Below are 24,803 nucleotides of genomic sequence, written 5' to 3' on the forward strand. Positions count from 1 at the left end.
ATATTCGAAAAGAAAAGTAGTGGACTTTTATTTTTATGGCGGATATACAAACTTCAGAAGTCATCTACTGAAAGTCAGTGACATTTAAAATGGTAGGAGGAATCGATGGTAGTGAGTTAAGAAAAAAGAAAACAAGGTAAGTTCAATGTTTGCTGAAAGAGAAGCAAATCAGAATTGTTCTGATAGTACTAGTGCGACAAGCTGAATGACTTGTGATAGAGAGAACGAGATGTGAAGGATGGAAGCTCAAGATTCTAGATCCGCAAGGAGTGGTGAAAAAAGTTGAACAATTCCATGAAAGACAAAGTGTCCTCAAGAAAAAAAGGTGTGGCTTTCGAAATACAATACGATCTTCAAGTAATCGCGACCGCAGGATATGTTTGAAGCCGCCACAAATCCCCGCTGTATCACTCCGCGTTATGTCATGATCACGCGGTGAGGCGAGACAGGGAAAACTTGAACAAAATGAACAAATAGGTAGAAATATTCCTGGTAGATGAAGGGCGTAAGGCACGCAATATCCCCACTATTCCCATGTCGAAGTGCTGAGGAGGTAAATAATGAGCAACAGACATGAATAAGACGGAAATTCGTGGCGAGAATAAGTTACGAAGTTTTGGAATACAAATGGAATCAACCACCGTGATCTGATTTGGAAACAATCGTAAAACGACAAAGATATATAAAGAGTTGATTCAAATCGGTAGCCAAGTCATAAATATTAATGCCGAAAAATCAATTTGCCTGTTTGCTTGTTTGTTTGTTTGTAAATTGAGTTTCTTTTTATACATCGTGCTAGGATTTGTAATATCCAGATGTATTTTGCTTATGATCATTATGTGATTAAGGCAAACATGGAGTTGACTTTACTACTGAACAGTCGATCATTCTATCGCTGATATCAGAAATGAAAAAAAAAATGTTGTTCATATGATTTATTTCGATAAGAAGAACAGCCAATGGAGAAGAGGTTGTTTCTGGATGGTGCTTTTAAACTTTTATATCTGGAGGATTTTGTTGACTGTTTGAAAGCGTTGGATAGGATGGGTAAAGTCTTAAATCACTCACGTGTGACTGGTTTATGATAGCCAGAGTGAGAACAGGTGGAAAAGGAGTTAATGGCAATAAACAACTTTGGACTTTGTAAGAGATATTCGAAAGATGGACTTGAGATATCATGGTTTATAGCCATCCGTTGAAGACACATTTGTGGCCTCCAGGACCTTGTCTGTTAGCTTAAGATTTCTCCTCTTTTCTCTACAGCCATCTTCCCTTCGAATTTGAGTGGAATGATAAGGGGTAGCTTCGGACGTGTTTATTTGGTAAAAGATGTTGTTGTTTTTTCCCACTCTCCTCTGCTGCTCCGTCACTTAGTGGCGTACACGCCTTGTCGCACCAGTGACATCTCTATAGTAGAACTCGAGGTTTTGTCACAGCCCACCTGGCTGTGGGGAGAGTGGTCGATTACCTTGGCAAAAAGAAAAGTGCGAAGAACCCTTCCTTATCACATTATTATGTATAGAACGGGGTAAGTTTCTCCGATCAAACAAGCTAGTTAATTCAATCAATCCTGATTGGGAGGTGTTGATGTTCTAGAATGACAAAATGTTGAATAATACCTTCTCCAACCTTTCGCTGTGATTTTTGTTGTTGTTGTTTAAAATGACATGTTTGATAAATGCGTAGTCACGTCAGACGTGTTTATCAACTCCTTTCTCAGAGTACTGAGCTCTGCGAACGCCCCCTCCCTCAATTACCTGCCTTAAAACTACAGATTTTGCAAATGGTGAAACAAAATTACATCCTGGCAACGAAAACGCTTTAGATAAAGCGTGAAACACAACAAAATGCTGCATCTAGCACTACAGATTTTGGTCTTACGTGAACTTCAACTTCACTGACATTTCAAGAACACATCTCCAATGGGCAGATCATGTCACACGCGACCCTAAGTTGCCTAATAGAGCATTCGCCAAAATATTGGCGCTTTTTTAGCTTTGCCAAATTTTGCTGTTATTGTTGTCTCGTAAAGGAAGCTGACTCAATGTGTCGTATCCGAACATATGTATGTATGTATGTATGTATGTATGTATGTATGTATGTATCTCTATTTGATTGAAGATATATGTAGCATACAAGACCCTCTAGCACAGCTCCTGTTTGACAGAATTTAAGTATTCTATATTGACATTTGAGCATTTTGATCATCACTTCCGCAGCAAATGACATTCAGGACAAAAGGAAAATATAGTTTGTGGAAAATATGAAAGATGATCCAAGGAAAACATCGTCAACATTGCTGCAATGTTGACATATCATATTATGCCCTAAAGTGATCTTCCCTAATCACACAGATGTGATGGAGTACAGTATACCTTGTCCTGCCATACGAGATGAAGTGGTAAGGTTTGGAGGATAGCCGTTCTCTGAATATTAACCTTACATGGAGAAATGTAAAATGTCGGATTTAGAAGGGAAAGTTCCATCCACTTTCCAATAATGTTTCAATAATTTTCAATAATTTGAGCCCAACCCCTCGAAAACTGTTGTGGGCTTGGTTTGACACGTTTCATAAAGTGGAATGGGGAGAAAATGGCAATGATATTTTGAGTCATGCAGGTATGTAGTCATATCTTTAAAAAAATCAACTGATAATTCACTTTCAAAAGGTGTCGAAATTGTGTTTGGCGCCGAGTCTGGTCAGTTCTGTGATGCACCCGATGGTTTTCATGGAGCATCCAAGAATTAAAAGAAAAAAACTTTAAAGTCCATAATGACGCTTCGTCTCCACTTGACTGATTCATGCTTGCTTCGTCAGCTTCGTTCTGTGTTCTTCGATCAGCTCAGCAGATTGTTTTACTGGCCTAATTACTAAGTTGTTACATTCTGACCTCTAAATTTGTGTTGCGAGTGATTCTTTTTTGGTAATTCTATAGATGCAAAATGCCACAACTCTGTTAATTGTTGCCTGTGTATCAAAACCAGTAAGAACGAAGTGAGTTTGAATTACTTCCCTCGAGAGGAACGTTTGAAAAGGGCAGGACAGTCAGAATAACGCTCACTCGCGGCGATTAGAGCAGCAGAGAGCTCGTAGACTCACCGCGGCTCTGTAGGCAGCCATGGCTAAAGTATGCATACCAGTTTTCAGTTGCTCTAATCTGACAAAGAAGAAAAAAAAACCGTAACGATTGTACCGTAGACCTTGCATTTGGGATTGTGTAAAGTGAAATACTCAGCAGCTGTGGTTTTCTAATCACTGTTTCATGTCTTTTTGCTCATAAAGTTGTGTTTCAAGTGTGAGACTCCGCTAGTACCCAATACAGGGACAGTCCGCCTCATACAACTCACGTTATGCAAACACAAACAAAGCCTCTTCCAATCGAACCTTTTTAGGTATTATTTTCCTCCGTTTTTATTCGATTCAATTCAATTCAATTCAATTCAATTCAATTCAATTCAATTCAATTCAATTTAATTCAATTCAAATGATTTTATTTCCATATAAAGTAATACAAAGCAATATACATAACGCTTACATGAGTATATAATATTTTAAGGAACTTTGAATCACATAAGTTAATCACATGATTACGATAAAAGAAAAAGAATCTTGTTCCAATATCTGCTGCCAAGCTTTCTGTCCAGACTTTTTGGATCGTCGGGAAGGTTAGAACCATCATCTTCCTCGTCCTCCATCATCATCTGGCTCAAAGCGATAGAGCCTGATCTCCCGTTCTCTTTCTGGAAACAGGACAATTTCTCCCTTTTGTCAAACTTTCTGGCAATTACGAATGTCACAGTTCTTCACAGAGTCTTATCTTTCATCATCACTATTGCCGGAGGTACAAAAAAAGAACTAAAATGGCCAAGCTTCTGCGTGTACGTTCGGAGTGAATCGAAAAGCTGGCGTTAATCTCCATGACAGCGCACGCCATGCGTGCACTGTGTGCGCTGATTATTTCTTAACTCCTTCCCGAGATGACGTCACGAGACACCACGTAATGGTTAGCCGATGTATTATTTTTTTGTTTGTGGGGGGGGGGGGGGGGGGAGGCGGAGGGGGTGGGGGAGGGGGGGGTTCTCAGTGCAGTTTTTCTTTGACTATCTTATCCCACATTCTAAGCCACTAAAATAAATGTGAAAATGGAAATAAGGGAAGCAAAATTTAACAAGGGTGACAAATATGAGGATAAGATGTTCTCTATGTCTGTGAACATTTAATTAGGCCTACCTAAAACAAAAACAAAAAATCTCTCGTCAGAGTATGGCGGGCCGCCAGAGTGTACCAACCTCTTGTCACGTTTGGCTATCTTCATCTCATGTTTAACTCAGGCTCTGGCAGTTTATTAATTCTTTGAGGTGTCCATCCTATTTTCCGCTATCTCCACGCACATTACCCAATCCAATAAGCATTATATTATAAAACAGGTTGAGGATAATATAAATTCTATCGTATATAGCGCAAAATAATCGTTGCTAAAACACTAAACCCCCACCTACGAAAAATGAAAATAAGATATAAAGTCAACAAACTTTAGAACTTTAGACATGAAAACATTAATAAAGATGAACAAATTCCTTCTAATAACATATTTGCATCTTTGTTATTATTATTGCACCTAAATGCATTGTCTTCGGAGGGAGATTATTCCCCATGATCGGATCCTGCTGAGTAAATAGAGCGACACCAAAAAAGCAAGACTGCACCAGTTCAACCTTACCATATCATTTTGACCGTTACCATGCCAACGTGACCGAGTGTACAAACGCGCTAACCAATCTCTGGAATGCGCAAAATATCACAATTGAAGGAACTGGTATCGTTGGAGACTATGTATTGAGAAGATCGGCCGGACTCGGAATATTTTCGGGAATTCCCGTAACGCTTCGGAAAAAGCTCGAACAACAGGCTGTTGAGAGACGCTCAAGGTATTCGGAAAGGAATATGGAGCAGTTACAAACTTTTCTGGACAACCTCCCAGTCTATACGTAGGATTCCTTGATACGTTTGTTGCACACTTTCTGTTTAAACTGGCCTGCTGTAGTCGTAGTTTTCGTTAATACCGCCGCCTTGGACAGCGAATGAAGATCGATTCAGTAGAGGAACCATGATATCTGCCGATCGATTCCTCTTAAATAATGACCACGATCGGAAAAGGTCGCCTACTTTTAATGAGGTAATTGAATTATAGTGGAAAAAGTATACCTGCTGAATGGTTTTAGAAGTAATGACACTACGAATGAAAGACGGCTTCTCAATCCATTTCTGGTGCATGTCCGCACGTTTGATGGATTAGCTAATGCTTGGTGTGATGGACTCTAGGAAGGTTCCGTACATTTTCGGTTCGGCTGAGCGCTAGAATCCATTGAATCCGATGCTTTTGCTACTTATAAATAATTCACTGTTAATAGCTGTCATCACATGAAAGAAACGCACTAAGAAATGGCAGACTGTGAGGAATTGGACTGTTAAGGCCTGGACGACAATTACTAGAAGCCATCACGGAGTTCTATCAGTTGCCAAGACAATTAAAGACGGAAGAATCCATTCGAGATGACTTGATGGCTATTTCCTGGCGCAGGTTGACATTAGAGAAGTCATCGGGCAGAGCGAGGAGCCAGCATGACTGACAACGTTCCGGAATGGTCGTTTTGTTAATGCTCGGACAATTAAGTCAAATGGATGCGGGGAAGAATAAAGTCAGTAAAAATACGGGGTTATTGGAGGACAATTGATAGCTGGAGAAGTGATACCTGCAGTCACAGCACATCCCAACGTAATGAACGAACTGGCTACGTCAATGATACAATGCTGCCGTGACGTCAGGCAAGTCCATTTCCCGGATGGAAATGAAAGATACTGGTGATCATTTTCAGCCAATAAAATTCCAGTGCTTCTTCGATCTCTCGTGCTGAGCTGAAAATTGAAACCATTGACCATATCCTAATAACAAAAGGGAAAATGTTCCGCACACAAAGGACCCACTATGCATGTAATAATTCGCAATAACTTGACGAGTCACATCGAGCCGCACGTTACTCTACCGCAATATCAACTGCTGAACATATAGAATTATTCCCGGTATGCGCTATATTAGGCGAAAGGTAATTGAAGTTCATTATCCTTTATTGTCGTTTTTTTTTTCTCCCGAAATTGGACTGTCCCGTAGAACGATAATGTCAAATAGGTTTGAGACACTAATAAAAATTCATTGCCAGACGTGTGACATTTGCTCAAGGATAGTTGGGTCAATGTTTGCCGACTGGTAGGAGATCTCACTCGGAGGTTGCACTCACATATTAATGTCTCGGATTTTCACCGTTTTACGATGTGAGGAAATGTCAACCCCGTTCCACTTAATTCGGACGTTGACCCGGTGAACAAATATAAGTCATAATCATGTAAGCTTCAGCGACTTTATTTTGAGTATCACAATGACATCTCAACAAACTTGAGATGCAGATTTCTCTGTGTACGTAAGTGCGCGTTTGATTTTGTGGGTTTAGAAATGTTTTGCGTGTATGTTTGGTTGTTAGTGTGATCGTGTGTGGATGGGTGGGTACACGCCCATGCGTATGATTGTTTTTGTGACATTTAGTGTGACACATGTTTGCTTAGAATCGAAAGATATGAAATGTTCACTAAAAGTTTAGTATGATGGTCGAGGGAGTTTTAAGTGATTTGTCCCAGTAGCTGCTTACACCTAAAAATAAATGTTCTCTCATTAGCAAGCAGTAAGCTCACAAGAAAAGCTTGACGTGCGAAGAGAGAATTAGGTAAGGATGTCTCGTAACCATGGTTACGGATGAGTGCCCACTGGTCGTAGTTGATTGATGAAGCTATATTTATTATTAAGTCAGCAAGATAAGACAAATTTATATTATGACAATTTTGATGCCTCATTTACATTTTTTAAGTAAATCTATTTAAACAATCAAACTGTAACACAATGTGTAAACAATGCAGGATTCAGAAATAAAGGCTTGATTCGTCTCCATTAATATGGAGTAATGCATTGTACGAGTCTCGGTATTTTTCCCCCCGCTGAGGACGTACATCGGTTTAAAGCATGAAACAACACAACAATACAGTAGAAAATGTAACGTATTTGAAACAAGTGAAGAACATATTTTCAATGTAAAGAAATGATAGGGATCGAAATGAAATATAGGCAGCGCGTATCTACAGCAGCATGCGTACAGAAAGAGCATGATTATTTGAAATATCAGAGATCATGCTACATAAACTCATGTGAACAAACAGAATACAACGAATTGCGCTAATTATATCTAAATGAAAGACTATTGAATTTGTTTTGTAAAAATCTCAGTTTACACCTGATTAAAACGGAATCTCTGTGGTGTGATTAAAAAAAAAGATTTAAGTGGGTTTCACTTCTGATAGTAATTGGAACGCTGTTACAAATTGTTGATTCATACATAGGCCTATACATACATATATCTAAATGATTTTCGTATGACAACTTTACATTCATGTTGTTATTAGTGGTTAATGTGTTAATATCTAATAGAATGCAGTCCTAGTTTACCTACATTAAAAAAAGAAAAGACTATCTGTTCAAAGGGAAACATTTCTTACTTTTATCATTATATTGTTTTTAGCAGCTTGATAAAAATTGCTTATTTCAGATGGGGTTGGGTTGCATCGCACAGATCGTTAAGGCTAATACAAACCTGTAGATTGCCTGTACTAGTGACAACACACTCCAGATCATGATGCCTTTGCCCATGGTATGTTCAATGACACACGACCGCTATGTTAGCTGATCACGTGACAAGTCCCTGTGGGTTTAATGTAAGCTTCGGTAGACAGGTCTATCGATCCGTTCTGTAGGAAGAAAATCTAACGTCGCCACTATCTCGGCATCTCTCTCTGATAACATGGGATGTGTCGATATCATGAATGGTACAAACAAATTAATGAAGGGAAATCAACCACCAGATAGTGGTTCTTTCCTTAGCCCTATTCGTTGATACGATTCAAGAATTCATGCTGCGGAGAAATGAGATTATTTTTATTCTAATGGTTATTTGGATTCTTTGTAAACTGATTGTTTTCTTGTCTTGTATCTTGCAAAGTTTTTCCTGGCTTCAATCGATATCTTTCTGTCACTCTTGCAATTTTCCCTTTTCTACTTGATATATTTCTGTCGATTTCTCTAATGTATAATTTCCCTTCACATCAGTTTCTCTCTTAACGCTTCTTTCATCTTCAATCCTTTAATGTTGGCTCTCTCTCTATCTTTCTTCTTTCTCCCCAGTTTTTAGACTATGCTCCCACCTCTACTTAAGAAAAGAGAGAAAGAAACAGCTTCATTAATGGGTGTATGTCAATTATTATGTCACAACATGACGATCCAATGAAAGATTACGAAACTGTCCAAACTTACTTCATTTTTTTATGTTTAAGATATAGACATTGTTAAAGTAATACATCTCACCGTAAATTGCGTTTTGTCTTTAAAAGTACCAAAGCAAAAAAAAAAATCGATAAATCTATCTACAGCATGGCAGTGTTTCACCATCGTTATAACCGCTGAAAGTCATCGAAGCTTCAAAATAGGAAGCAGAAACGGACCCGCCCTAAAAACTAAGGTAGCTCCCCTCTCTTAAACAGCTTGTTAATTTCTAGAACATTTTGTTTTAACAAATGGGGACAGTGACATCAGACGAATCCTGGCTAGGCTGCAGCTGGCCTAACTTGCCTCCAGGCTTGTCAATATTATGACTCTTGAATATGTATAGTTTTATCGATGTCTTCGAGCGTATTTCCCAATATATACCCTGGGGGAAAATCGCTTTTCTATCCCTCGTTTAAAATGTCACATAACGCCAGAGAAGTATAACACTAAAACATCAGAAAATACACCTGTTGTCACCTCATCTGGTCTAAAACTCGGGGTTTTCTGTTTTTGTTATTATTGTTGTTGTTGATTCCAAAGACATCCTCATGGTCGATCCCAAAGGTACTTAATATCGAAAGTTGAGGCGTGTGGCTGTGACGCTCAAGGGAGGATTCATCGTGTATGCACTTCTGTTTCACAGCATTAGTTACATCCTACGCCTATGAGAGAAAGAGAGGATGGTTACCGTGGTAACACGAACATTTATAAGGTATCTTACAAAGACTTTTCTCCTCTGGGCTTTGATGCAGGACGATTCTTTATGGCATCGACTTTTAATCGTCACGCTCGAGGTAGGAGGGTCCATTCTATAAAAACTAAACATTAAAAGACTTTCTCTTTTTTTACTTCCCAAAAACGAGATGCGGCTTGTACATCTTGGCATTTAATATTGCAAGCATAAATCTATAATTTTATCAATTCAAAACGCTTAAAGGATATCACATTTAAGTATTTGAAAAAAGTTATCTCTGTATTTTACGTTTCGCATCACTCTCTGTACTATAATTGATGACTTCTTTTTTTTATCAAAACGCCTCCATATATCATAACATGTGTGTCCATTCTTATCCAGCTCATCTTTCTTCAGATAATCACTTGAACAACAAAGGACTTCTCCTCTAGCGCAAAATATGAGGCACAATGACTTTGATGTGCAGATTTCATGCCTGAATTAAATGATAAAAGGTTCCTGTTCTATGCTTTCTTTTAAAGCTCTAATGAAGGAGCACTTTCTGCTGAAATACATCCATGAATGATTGATTTCAATGTCAAGAATCATTATGCTTTCTTGCATCTTCTTGGATAAATAGATCTCCCGAACATCTGACCTCTGGAATCTTTAACTGAACAGGCGCTTGCGTAGAGGTTGGACTTTCAATAAAGGGAGGAGAAGAAATAGGGCCTCAAAGAGAGTACGACGTTTGAACTTGGGGGGGGGGGGGGGGGGTCATCTCGAGAAAAAGTTGCCGGAGCCAATTTTAGTTGTTCCATGCTTTAACAGTACGTGTAGAAAATGAAAACTTGTAGATATCGGGTGAAGTCTAGTATATTGAAAACTGCTTGATGTGTCCCCTTCTTTCTTTCTCTAGTAAACTTGTACCTGATTATGTTTGTGTGTGTGTGTGTGTGTGTGTGTGTGTGTGTGTGTGTGTTGTATAATGTTATTATCCAGATGACCGTGAAGGATCTTGTGCCGGCATAATTCAAGTCGATTTTGTGCTTCTCCACAATCCTTCAGAGGAATCCCATTCAAATTACTAAGATGATTTGTACCGGGAGTGTCCCTCCCATATGTATTGAATCTTCTCTTCTTATTAAACCAAACAAAATCCCCCTCTGAACAATGGCAATATCACTCCGCGTGTACACCATAGACGTTTGCTATTTCCACTGAAATTGAACAAAATGGCAAATTACCATCATTATGATGATATTCGTTTTCTGCAACCTCAATACCACCACGAGTGCATTTTTTTTTTTTTTAATTTGGCTGCAATGTCGCTTCAAGCAATCACTTATGATAATCCCTTGATCAAATTGTATTTATCCTACCAAACAAGGTATGGGATATATTTTTGTTTATTTATCACCTGATTACTATCTAATTTTGTTATTAGGATTTTTATTGACATATATGCCGTAAAGTGTTTGCAAACTAATAACGTAGGACGGTATGATTACACACAACATTGCTCAGTGGAACCCGGGAATCGAACCAGGGTCCTTAGGATCGTGAGGTAGACGCGCTACCGACTGAGCTAACTCACCACCCTATTTGATAACACCCAAGCTCATTTTTTTTTTTTTGCACAAAACTCAGACATGAAAAACTCGATGCGTTTGTTTAGTTACACAGGTACTGTTATTACAGTTCCTTCAGATAAGCCTAATACTTTTGAACAATATCATTATTGTACTGCGTGTGCTTGACGCTTTATAACACGTTTTCTTTTAAATAACAAGTCGTAGAGCACCTAAAACAAGAACACGAACTAGAACACGAGCATACGTCATATCATTATTATTATAGGCACACGCAAGAACGCACGCACAAATATCACCACCTTCATCCCATCAGGAAATGTAGGCCACCTGTCACTACTATCAAACCTGGTGTAGTCTCTCGTTTTGATTTGTGTCGGGGACTGCGCCAATGATCACCCAAACACATTTAAAGGCCATGCACTCAATGGTGTAGGGATGATAGTAATTATCGAAGTTTTTATGTTGAAGTGGCAGTAATCAAGGCTAGAAATCCTTACAAATCAATTTGATATTTAGATATTTTGCTATTCGGTAGTCCGTAACTTTGATCGGGTTTTCTCAAAAAGGAAGGCATCTGAGATCGTTTGAGGATCTAAGACAGATCTTCAAAATCTTTTAGACAGACAGTCTGATTCACTGGAAATTTAGAGCATCTGCATGTATAAGCAATTCAAGATTATATGCACTGACACTAATATCTTCTTTTTGTGCATGAGCGTAGAAGTAGAACCCCTGGCAACAGTCGGATTCCACCTTTCCTAAAGGCAAGGGCGTCGTGCGCATAAATAGTGTATAGCCACTTTGTGTAGCAAGAGTACGTTTTGTGTTTAGAGAGAAACAGAACACGAGTAATGATGAGAGTACAGTATGATAAGTTTCATAAATCTCAGTAACCTTTGAGCTCTTTCGGCGTGATCTCCCCCCCCCCCAAAAAAAAAAAAAAACAAAAACAAAAACAAAAACAAAAACAAACAAGAACGGTTCGATTAACAGTAAATACTTCGAAACTTTTGAGTTCATGCATCATTGCAACAATGACCTCATGAACTTCTTCGTTGTTATCTTCCACGCGTCCCTTTTTTCGATCACATGGCTCCATCCGCATTTCTCTCACCTTGATTCCTACGGGAACACAACCAGTGCGATGTCAATAATTGGTTTCATGCGAGGTTTAATTGAAAGGCGGAGCGGCGCACTCGGGGAAAGAATCGTAAAGACACCAATTTTCCCTGCCAACCAAGCCGGACTTTAGGTGACAGCGCCTCCCATGGGATCGCCGAGTATTCCTTGGAAGAATGGCGGGCACTCATGCCTCCGTGTATCACTTACTGGCATTCTGCTGATGCAGTATAACATATAAACGTTCTGTGATATATCATATTCGGGCATATACTTTGAGATAATGAAAGGAATATCATCTATTGAAATGCAACAAAAAAAAAAATAGTGTTAGATTGATGCGTAAAAAAAAATCGCCAAAGATAAGGCATCGAAACTAGGGCATTAAATTGAATTCATTTATGTTAGATCTTGGAGATGAATGCATTTAATAGGGAAAGCAGAAGTCGGGAGAAACCACCAACTCATTGTTACAGTATCATGCTGAAGCTGTGTTAATCATTGAGGATGATTGTATACTATGGATGTCTTGAGGGAATAGGTTTCTCATAATGGTTATATTCTGTGATTAACTCGTTCTCTGCCAATGAGTCAAATGTGCCGATATTTCACACACAAACCTATGAACAGGTATGGTAATAAGAATGACGTACAGACAGTCAGCGTGCTAACGAATACAGCACCATGATATCGAGCGCACTGAACGACCAAGGACAACTGGGTACGGAGAGATACAATGCAGAATACATTTGTAAAGAAAAAAAAAACCCAGCAACAACAACAACAATAACATCTATACCAAGCTTAAAGGGACGGTACTGTACTGGTTGAGGTGGAATCCTATTTTGAACATTCCTAAGTGAGATAATGAGAAACCTGTTATGAAATATGAAAGAGAATGTAATTTTAAGAAGGATTCTACGTTTATTTGATGAAAATTGGTTTTCAAATGGCTGATATATCCAAAAAAAAAGTGATAATAATAGAAGGCGACATACCACACGTTTTATTAGGATCTCTTTGTTTCACCTTGTTTTTGGATATCTCAGCCATTTCAAAACCGATTTTCATCAAATAAACTTTTGATACCCCTTATAGAATTGCATGCTCTTTGACATCTCATAGAGTGGTTTCTAAATATCTCACAAAACATTAAAAGCTAAATCCTCACCTCGACCAGAACTGTACACACCCTTTAACGTATGGGACTTGCTAGAGTCAGTGTCAGGGGGGAAAAAAACTGTTTCATATGATTATTATGTTAAGACCTGTAAAGCATGTTATTTGGTAAGAGCGATAACTGGTCTATTAAATGGGTTACCGATTACAGGGGAGATGATTTTGATCGTTTGATCTTACGGAAGTTATCGCCAACAATATAGGGCCTACTCACAAAAAAAAAAAAATATTTCAGGAAAATCAAAGAAACAACCAGGTGTTGCAAATGAAAAGCTTTCAAAGGTTACACATAATGTATTAAGAAACAGACTTCAGCAAAAAATAAAAAAGAGGTAAAAAGAGAATCTTTGATAATCCACACACAACTGATCATTGTCCAATAACTACTAATATGAATTGCATTGGATCAGGCACATTGTCGGTAAAGTTGGAGGCGATGTATTCTACAGAGTTGGTCATTGTCTGTGCCTGCAGCTATGCCACCCCCCCCCCCCAAAAAAAAAAGAGAGAAAAAAACAACAACAAACAAACAAACAAAAAACCAAAAATAGTGTATAGAGATTTTAAATACGTAGGAAAATGTGGATATAGTGCACGGAGTTCCCACGTTAATCGACAGACGATTAGATCAAACAGGATAATTGATCGTGGGAAGCGGGTTACATAGGTGTTATCATGTTAATAATTCACGCAATTAGGCTGCGAGCGTAATGGATGTAAATCTCGTTACTCGATGATTTAATTGACGAATCTGAGCAGTGCGATACACACAGCTATCCCATTTCTATCTCTTAAAGTTCACCCAGGCTCGGGTTGACTGACACTAACTTCGTCACCTGGTCACTGTGCTTGTATCAAATGAGGCAAGCTGTCCACCGTGTATTCATAAACATTATAGCGTAGCGCAGTACAGATACGTTACGGACCAGGGAATGGAACCTGGATGGGGAATTATTTAATCGATACGGTCTTAGGGGTCAGAGAGAGGGACAGTCTGTATCGTATCTAAAACTAGAACAGGAAGAAAAATGACAATGCTGATGCTCGATGTTTATTTGACCCTAGGGATATACAGCTGTCATTGTCAATATCTAAAGCAATAACCGTCTCATTTTGTGATATTGTCCTGTGATGTGGAAGTGACTGTTCAATGCTCGCTGCGCGCATCGTACGTGCCAAGAGGCGATGTAATTACGCCGAATATGATCACGTGGTCACTGACCCGCATCGTCGTCGAGTCCTGGTATTCACATCAGGATGAGGCGATGATCGGAGCAGACGATGCCGCAGGCTAATTGAATTGAGATCACTGACGCCTCCAGCTTGTCTCATACATCTCGTTGTCTTTAGCCAACCCACAACAACGATTCGATACTTTTATCTAGATACTCGATGAGGGCGCTTTTTTTCTGGTGAAAATATCAAAGAAGACCATCATTACCTGTTGCTGGCATTGTTAATGTTTAAGATATCATCAATTCTATTTGACACATAAAGCCAATTTACTAATTTAAAGCAAAGCGCAGAGCAAAACGCAATCTCCTTCGCGGTAAAACCTGGTAGATTGATAGCCAAAATACGGCGGTCCTTGGACAAGCTTTGAGGTTCTTATGTCATTTCATAGAATAGGTTGAAGACTTTGGTCACACGAAATTGAAGAGCCATTCGCGATCATTCTACGACCTCTAAAATGACTGATCGGCTGCTGGTTACCAGATGTCTCAAACAATTTTGTTACTTTTTTCCCCTTGAACTTGGTAAATGGTAATCCATGTTCAGCGATGGGTTTTGGATACTGCATTGAAATCCCTTTGCGACCGAAATGTTTTGCTTTGTGTTATTTTGTTTTGTTTCGTTTTGTTTGTTTTTTGTTTCTTTGGTTGACCTTTAATTGGTCTTGAAAAGTTTGCCAAATAACGGCCGACTGGTCGCAAACCTCTTAAAGACTAATCTTCAATGATTTCTGGTCCTTGGCACGACGATTTGATTGGTCGGCAACTGGTTGCCGACCATTTATTGCCAACCAATCAAAGACTAATAGGCAACCATTCCTCAAGTGGTTGCAGACCAGATTATAGCGACTATTGCACGCCCACGTGTCAGGGCACTATAAGAGTTTGAACCAGTCCATCTTAACATTCACCCTTTCCTGACAACACAAAGTCATCTCTGCAATATTAAAGACGCGTCCACATTGAATATTAACAAAGGGTGACTCGGTAGGGGACGAGGACGGTCGAAGCCGAATAAATTACTGCTGCCCTTAACATTCACCTGACAATTTTTAAAGGTACTATACAGTACTGGTTGAGGTGATGATTCAGGTTTATAACATTCCTAAGTGAGAAAATAAGAAACCTCTTCTGAAATATGAAAGAGCATGAAACTTTAAGAAGAATTCAACGTTAACGTGATAAAAATTGGTTTTCAAATGGCTGAGATATCCAAAAGTGATATATCATGTAATAATAAAATACAACAGGCCACGCCTTTCATTAGGATCTCTTTGTTTCACCTTGTTTTTGGATATCTCACCCATTTCAAAACCGATTTTCATCAGATAAACTTTTGATTCCCTTTACAATTGCATGCTCTTTGACATCTCATTGAGTGGTTTTTGAATATCTCGCAAAACGTTAAAAGCTAAATCCTTACCTCAACCATAACTGTACAGCCCCTTTAAGCAAGCTCTTGCTTCTGAGACTGCAAGAGGGAGATCATTATGCACGAGGTGCTGTCGAGTTTATTTATATTGCACCATTGAAAATACCCTCGAGTGTGCCTCGTTTCCACTAATACACTCTCACCTGTGTGTTATTTGTATAAGTCTATTGTGTTTTACAGTATTTTGCAAATAGGCAGAAGTAGAACGCTATAAAATTACGAAAAGGTCATTGCCTTGTCAATAAATGCACAGGTGTTGCGCAAATCTGCATTAAACCTTTGTCGTTCAAAAACGTAGATGGTCATAAAACAATCCTGAATGAATGATTCAGTAAGTATATTTTGATTACCAACAAACACGAAAAGCGAAGATGATATTTTTTTACACTAAGTCTACAAGTTTATAACTTCACAGACCTATTTCGTCTCCCTTTACCTGAGGCGCAATTCAACAAACTTTTGAAGCGAATCGGACTTTATAAATAAACTTTATAATGAAGATGATAGAGCGAAATTAACAGAACGGAATGGTGAAAGGGAATCATATAGATTGGGCTTAAAATTGGGTAGTTCATGAATATATACTTTCTATATTCATAGCTTGATAATTTCTAGAATTTATACTTTTACGTGGTTTTATATAATAGCTATATAGATGATAACCAAACTTGTACATAAATTTAGATGAGGCGTTGGATGTCAACATTCTCAGAGTAGTTCTTTATTGTTATTTTCACGAAGATTATAGCAACCTCTGTGCCACAGAAATTACAAGCATTCAGATTTCTGGTAATTAAATGAAGATTTATGAACAGGTAAATGAAAGATTTATGAGGTGACGGCAACTATTAACTCTTTATATTTCCTAATCTAAGTCTTTAGACCTGCACTCAACCGTGGTTGCTATTGTAAGTGTTGTTTGGTGAAAATAGATGGCTCTCTGTTAATTACTAGTTTTGTTTTTCATTTCTTCAACATCTACAATTCTATTTGTTTTTTATTAAATCCGACTTGAACATGGAATGACATTGCGCATTAGAGATGAATGTATATTATGAAATGTCAATGACGGCATCCGGTAGGCTTATTTACTGTATGACCGACGAACCTCGATCCTATCCTTCTGTCGTCTACGTGCCATTCGTGCCTAGATCTCTAAACAAGTTTGACTGAATTATCTTCTCTGATTTATGAATGAGACAGGACAAAACCAATTTAAGGAAATGATAACTGCCATGAATGGTGACATTTATCATTGATAAACGGCAGTAGTCTTAATAAATGTCTAATAAACCGACTAACAAATGTCTAATAATCGGACAAACTAAAAAACAGCCGTGGCTGATGTTAGCACCGTGATTGAATAAAACAAATGAATGGATGAATGTACTGACGCTATTCTTTAATGTACAGCTCATTATTGTAAGCACCAAGAATTCTTCCTTGTGTTTGTGCAGTTATCTTCAATCATCGTGCGAGACTGATGAATTACATACCAGTTCATTGCATTTGATATCTGGACAGGCTTCTATATACGCGTACATTTACTGTTTATTCTAATAGATACACTGTAGATCAACTTCTGTCACTTAATATCCCATCTGTGTGAGACGGGATATTTTCACTTGAGAGCCACCTTTCAGAGTACGAAGACGTTATACTCTGAATACACGTATACCAAATAATGAAAACGGCAAGGCAATGTGCTCCAGTCTCTGTGTATTTTCAGCTGTGCTATTGAGGCCGAAGATTTGATTTGCCAACAGACTGATAGATTTTTAGGTTGTAAACAATGTTCAATCAGATCAAATCAACTGTCGCTGAAATATATTTGATGGCTGTTTTGTGCGTAGTTTTCTTCTCACAAATGTAGATGGACTGCTTTTCATATAGTACATACCAGAGAGACACCGCGTAAAGGCATACTCGTCATTTTGCGTAATGCCACGGAGTTGTGCGTGTTTAGGGAGCAATTCGCTCCAATCAAACGTGTGGCTTTATCCGTCTCTTGGTGAAACACTACCCAGAACTTGTCGCAAATCGCCCACGTCCCCAGTCCATGGGGAACTCACTACTCGATCCAATGGGCAAAGCGGGAAACTGATACACGAGATGTGACGGTGAATATCTCTACGAGTGAAGACTCCCACCTGATTTGTCACGCCTCATGCGTCGAGGAATGACTGTAACATACATCAATGTGATTGGTCCCTCGTACTCACTACGTGACGTGATTGTCAGAGAATACTTCGTGTTCTGGTGCAATGCTTTTATGACACAATAATAGAATCTGATGTTGACGGATTTCGGAATAGCAGAGATCATTGATCGGCTTCGAGACTTTGATGAAAGGTTATTTCAACACAATCTGCGCTATAAGCAACAGTCATCTTCAAAAAAAAAATACAAAAATTGAATGTCACGGTTTTTCATTAATATTCATATTTAGAAGCGTGAATTGCAATCACAATAATAACCTTTAGTGTTCTATTATGTACGTGTTTTTGTGTGTGATCATATCCCGTCTATGAAGTGAGGAACTGAAGATGTACTTGATAACCGTCAACAATGCCGTGTGATTATGTTACAGTGTCCGTGGTTAGGCAATTTAGGCAAAAAGTCAATTTAAAGAGGGTTTTAAGATTCATCAAAATAGGATGATATAAGAAATATTGTGATATATCTGGTTCCACATGCTTTTATTTTCACAAATAATGATGACGATCACTCTCGCATAATAACCGAAATCAGGGGTGTGTTTCATCAACGTTTGTCAGCGCTGGCAACTTGAATCACCACAGTAATTAACAGTCAGTGACCAAAGCATCTCAGCCAATCAAAACCCAAGGATTTTGCTGAAATTGCCGATGAAACACCCCCTGGAGACAATGCCATCGTCCTGTTGTATTTGTCACACGAGTCTTTACTTACTTTTCTCTAACACTGGAATCGAAAACAAAATCGTATCTTCGTCTCCTAATAATGTTTCAGAATTATGATGATTTGACCATGGCGACTTTTGACTTGAACTTCAGCATTTATTTTACCAGCTTATCCGCTATTATGATATTTGTGTAACTAAAATCTGTTCCAACCAACAGAAAACTTTTGAGGTGATGGAACCTTGTCCTCGTCCGCCAATTTTACATTTCTTTTTTAAAGATTTGATATCATACATTTTGAAATTTAATATCTTTCCTATTTCACTTCCGAGCTACTCTTATGTTAGAGGAATGATCATTCAAGCTTTCATGTTGTTAAGACGAGTTGTTAAAAAAAATCAAGTTGAACCTTTATAGACGACAAGGCTGGTGGTTGACCTTACGTACTGTAATCTTGAGTCTAGGAACCATGGAGTCAACCAGTAACCATGGTAACCTCAGCTCTCTCCTCTCCTCTTCTTCTCCCTTCCCACGGCACTTCCTCTTCAAGCAGTCCCTGGTGGCCCACCTCTGTCTGGTGTGTCACTGCCTACCCTTCTACACCTCCACATTCTGATTTCATGTCCAATGAAAAGCAAGTTGTGACGATCCTTATTTATAAACTGCTTGTCATAACTCTATGACTATCATCAGGTGTTAGTAAAAAATATCAGAGAGAGTCAAATTTAGCTATACTCACATCAAAGAATCACATAAAGCGCCAATGGGTCTTTGTCAGCCTGTTTCAGGTTAACATTGAGACTGAACGACTAAAATTGATTGACCTTGTATCGATGAGAATTATGGTTTCCACCTACTGGACCTAAAACAAAGTAAGCAACACACCAACAGCCTAATCCGATGGACCTATCAGTTTATTCAACGCCATCCGCGCTATGGAAATATTCCAAAACATCATGACTATGGCTGCGGATAGGAATCTCACTCTGTTTATATTTTGTCAAGGACTTTTTATCACTGGCACATGAAGACATAAATTCTTCTTTGGCTATTCTTATCTCAGATAGGAAAAGACGTGAGTGATGATAAAAGCAAGTGATTAGTCATCTTGATCCACCTTGTGCATCATTCGTAATTTCATTACCTGACATTGGAGAACGCCACTTAAGGTTCGTGTAACGAAACTTACCCCACATAACTTAGCAAAACAACACCCTGCCAACATAGATTCTCCCCTTTTCCAGGTCTAGCTGATCGGATTTACAGCATGCAATCGCCATAGTTTACGTAAAGCTCTCCACCCATCACGCGTGTGCCGCCTCCAGCGGGGTCAAGGACCACTCGAGCGGAAGAAGAGGGTGCGATAAGAGGCCGGAGTCCCGCTCCGCCGTGTCATGCCCTATCAGGGGTGCTGCTGAGTGGCGCTCCATCGCGGGGGGCAGGAAACTAGACGGGGTAAATACCGGCGGATAGGGGAGATGATTTACTATTTAGAGGTATGACGATGATGGGAGGGATAGACATATGAGATTAGGAGAACGGAAAAGAAACAAACCAGATCCTTTCATTTTCTTTCGCGAGCATTATATAGTAGCCCATGTGATACTTCCTTTTCGCGTTATACACTTCACCGTGGTATGTGCGTGAATTTGAGTTTGTGTGTGTGTTTGTGTTTGTGAGAAAAGGGAGGAGGGAGTATTTCCGCCTACTCTCCTCCCCCTCCCCCTTTACTCATGAGTGAGCTGGCGCTTTGTTTGCAGCAGAGCATATCTTGGGAAAATGACTGTATGGTTGCGTAAACTGAAATGCCTCTTCAAGTTAAAGTTGGCGTTAAGAGTCCAGCAAACATGAAGAGTGTGCCTTCCGTTGAAATTCGACAGAACCTGAACAGTAGATCATGAAATTAGGAAGAAAATTAACGTAGAAAAGTGGTGGCGATTTAAGTAATTTTATGAAACAGCGATATAGCGGTAACCGCATGTGCAATGAAATGATGTTGTCTTGATTACAGTTTGTTATTCCGAAGGTTCATTAATCTGAAAATGGGTTTCAGTGTTCTGAAAGTCCATTATTCCGAAGGTTCCAGGGGACCTTCATCCCGAAACGAAATATAAGATTCGTGATTCCGGGGGTTCGTTAATACTCACTTCCTTTTTGTGTTGAGATTAACGGTCCTTCGAAACAACAAGTCTCATTGATTTGCAAGTTAGGTCAGTTTTATATTCTTGTAATAGTAAAAAACATCTGGGTAAAAATTCAAAATGTTTTAAGTGCAAAATGACTTCTTTATCACACGGCATACGACTTTCTTTGAACCCTACATAGACCAATTTCGGCTGTGTATTAAACTCCTAACCATAACCTTACACATCAGAAGCTGTCTCCTCACACACAATTAGTGTGCGTCACAGAACAACTTCAATACATGCAAACGGGATTAAAGGCAAATACATTAATCTATATGAGTAATTGTCCTATAAAAACCGATTCTGAGGCAATTTGTGCATTCTTTTGGGCTTTTAACCAGCTGTGATGATCGATTCCTTCAATTATTTAGGCCTAGAATATGACGATTCAAAAAAGAAAGTCATTATTCCGACGGGTTTTAAATCTGCTTCTACGATATCTACATCTACGGTAGAAAGCAGTGAGGTGCGGGTGACAAATTGTCAGAACACACTGCCTGGCCTTACAGTCTGAACATAATGCCTATCCGAAGGAACGCACTCTACCCTGTCATGTATTATTTGTGTCAATTTCTTTCCGCTTCATGACCCTTGACCCTCTTTCTGATTGGTGGGTTACCCAATAGCAAAGTGGGTGGGCCATCGAAATAATATGTTTGATAATCTTTAGTGGTTCTGAATCAGACTAGGCGAGGCCAATATATGACATTATTATATTGATATCAATGCTAGATGAAACGTTTGATTTGGTCAGCAAATCAAGCAGCAAATCTGTTTAACTGACTCCCAACTTTCCTTGTTGGATAAAACACCTGTCGGGCTTCCTTACTAGAAGAGCAGAATTCTTAAAGAGTTGTGGTTGCTGGACGGAATACAATTATTCGAAACCACCAAAGTAAATGATAAGGCTTACAAGCGATTTGAATGCTTATGTGGTGAAGCTTGTTCATGTGTTCAAGAATTAATGCTTTTATTTTCTGTTGACTAGCTGATCGAGACATTTCCATTTGCATCGTGTAGACGACCGCAGACTCACAGTACACTTGAAAGAAAATTTGCTTCGCTTATTTGGCTTGTGGGACGGACAGAGAGCGTTTTCCTATGTAGAAAAAAGATGTTTTAGGAGGATTTGTAAAGCGAGTAGTTCATCTCCCTTAACTTTTGAAGGGTTAATTTCTGTTTATATTCACTTATAATTGTTGATTGCAACCATAACTTTTAATGTTTGTATCCCTGGACTCTAAATCATATTAATTGGTGTTTTACTTCAAATATGTTGCTTGCCATTTATTTATATTCAAATCACATAGATCATTTAAATCACTTACTTGAATAATTAAACAATAAGTGCCTGGGTATTAACAAGCTAATTGAGTGCTCTAAAACTCGTAAAGACGTGTTCTACCTGGTAGGAACGCTCGTTTTAGTGTCTACATTTGAAATGATTGTCTTTGGAGCTATATGGCTCTGTGAGCGGGCTTATACACAACCACTTCAGATTTAAACATTTACTCTTTTTTTAATTCAAAGATCATACTTCCCCCCTTAGACGTTGCCTATGATATGTTGAAGGAATAAGAACTGGGCAAACACGTCTGTCTCCTTCAAGCAAGTATAAACATTTCTAAAGTTGTCAGTATATTCATATTTGACTCAATAATTTGTAGCTACGTTTAGCTGACGTTAGGCAAGTCTCTGACTAGCATATTTATTATGTCGTCATAAATATGATATTGTGGCAGCTTTTCTTAGTACATACATGCGCTTTCAATTATGGTATACATGCCATTTCAAATATGTTCGATTGTAACATGACTGTTCACGTACCCAAAGAAAAATCACTTTGCTCACGAGCAAAACTTTCTCGAGAATAGATTGTCAGGCCCTCGAAAATAGATATCAAGACAAAACCCAGAAATATCGGTCTAGCGTCAATATAAGAAGTGGTGCATAAACTAGTGCTTAAACAAAACTGACTTTGCACGTCATGTGGATTTCTGGCATTATCAGTTGGGTCCATCAAATTTACACCGACAAATTTAGCGTTCTTTCGTTAAAGGTTAATGGCTTTGAACTGTTTTAACTTGTCGATGAAGCGTTGTGAGAGACACTGCGCTTCTCACTAACCGCCTCTGCACCCGATAAGGGAAGGCTTATTCTTACATCAATCACTCTTCTTTCAATAAACACCAGCCGTTTAAAGATTTCCACTCTCTCTCGGTGTTGCAGTTATCTTTATGGCTTAAGCGACTTCAGTAAATAAAAATAATCGTTTCTTTTATTTATAACAGTTGTGAGTTATTCATCATGGCTGAACAACACTTCGGGTTAGAAGTCATTTGTCACCGAGAACGATTCGATAACAATCCAAATTCCATCTCACCGTGGTCCGTTTGATATCATACATAGATCACAATTTTGAAAAACAGAGGAATGAAAAAAACGAGACTTTTGATAAATACATGTAGATAAATGTGTGCTGGCCGATCAGAGCCTAATAATTCAGGGCAGATGCTGTTTATTTTGATGTAGAGGAATCATTTCGACAGCGGTATGAATCGAGAGAAGCTGAAGAAAGCCGCTCCCTGCCAAGAGAACTATCGTTGATGAACATGCGGAGATACATTTCTTTGAACCCTGCCCCATGTGGTGCCAGTCGTACCCGGCTGATAGACGATGTCTGTCAGATCTTAGCTGTTGCCAATGATCTTGCTTGGATTGCGATCGATCTTTTGGTGCCACAAACGGTTGTATAGTAGTTGGGACTTATGTTTATGAGTAAGGATTGAGTTACATTTAATTTAAGAACTGGTAGAATTAATTGCAAGCAACTTTTACACTTGGACTGATTACCAAAATGATTACAATACAGGAACGTTTAGATGAATGATTATTATCTTTTTTTTTTTTTGTACCAGTCCCCAGTTGACTTTGTATAAGAGTTTAAGTTATAGGCCTCGCTGTGCTAAGGACTGTATAAGGTGTGTGTAGATATATAATCAAATTGGTCAAAGTGAATTGCTATAAATCTGGAACCAACTTATCAATATGTGTCTGATGAGGCACATAGATAACGAGATACAGGTATCTCAATGACAAGATGACTTTGCTAGCTAATCAAAAGATGAATACACTTGAATGACCCATTATGATGAAGTTATGGTTTATTTGAATTACCTCCCGAAGTTAAAGCTGAATCGTTCATGATTAACAATGCAATGCGGTGAGCAGCACATAGCAAATGCAGTTATAATAGTTATAATAAAAATATATACACACATGCACACAAACAAATTGATATATCCATCGATGGATAAGACTGGTATGTAATGAATGAAACGATTAAAAAATAGTGTCTTACTTATTGAAGGAGACGAGACAAGAGAACTAGACGAGAGGAGAGAAAGAAAAAATATCTTTCAGCCTTGAATACCATATTAACCTAACATGGACACATCAACGAATCTGTCATGTAGGAGATTGACAAGAAAGACAAATCACAAAGAAGAGAAGAAAATAATGAAAGCAGACTATCGTAAGAATAAGTTAACTTTAGAGGAACACTGTGACCTTTCTTCATTTCAAACAAAGGTTCTTCCTTTTTGGTGGTATAGAATCAATCGTTTAGATGGATTCACATTTATTGATATAATATTTGACTATTTCTCCAGAAGCAATATCAGAACTCGTTCAGTCTAAAACCATAAATGTGATAGGATGCGGTAAAATGAGAAGACAATGAATATGTTGACTGTGTGCACTTTATTTAATGTGAAAACTGGAGATGTAGAGAAGGGGGTGAATGTCAATAAGGTAATGACATCTGGCTCCGCGGCTCTGCGCCTTTTATGACTCTTTACGAGATTGGCGAACCCATACAGGAGGGTGCAGAAGGAAAGGAAAAGTGCTATCAGGGCTCGTGGTTTGACATCAGTGTATTCATTGTAAGACAGATTGTACGTTGTAATGAAATCTTGAAGGAGGGTTTTCATTAAAGTATCCTCTTGAAACCATGGGATAAGTGTAACTGATTGATCTGTTGATAATGTCAACATGACAACCCTGCAATTGAAAAAAAAAGA

Source organism: Diadema antillarum, unplaced genomic scaffold (genome assembly GCF_040938485.1).
Source record: "Diadema antillarum isolate AM-2024a unplaced genomic scaffold, OU_Dant_1.0 seq00000483_RagTag, whole genome shotgun sequence".
NCBI classification, from domain to species: domain Eukaryota; kingdom Metazoa; phylum Echinodermata; class Echinoidea; order Diadematoida; family Diadematidae; genus Diadema; species Diadema antillarum.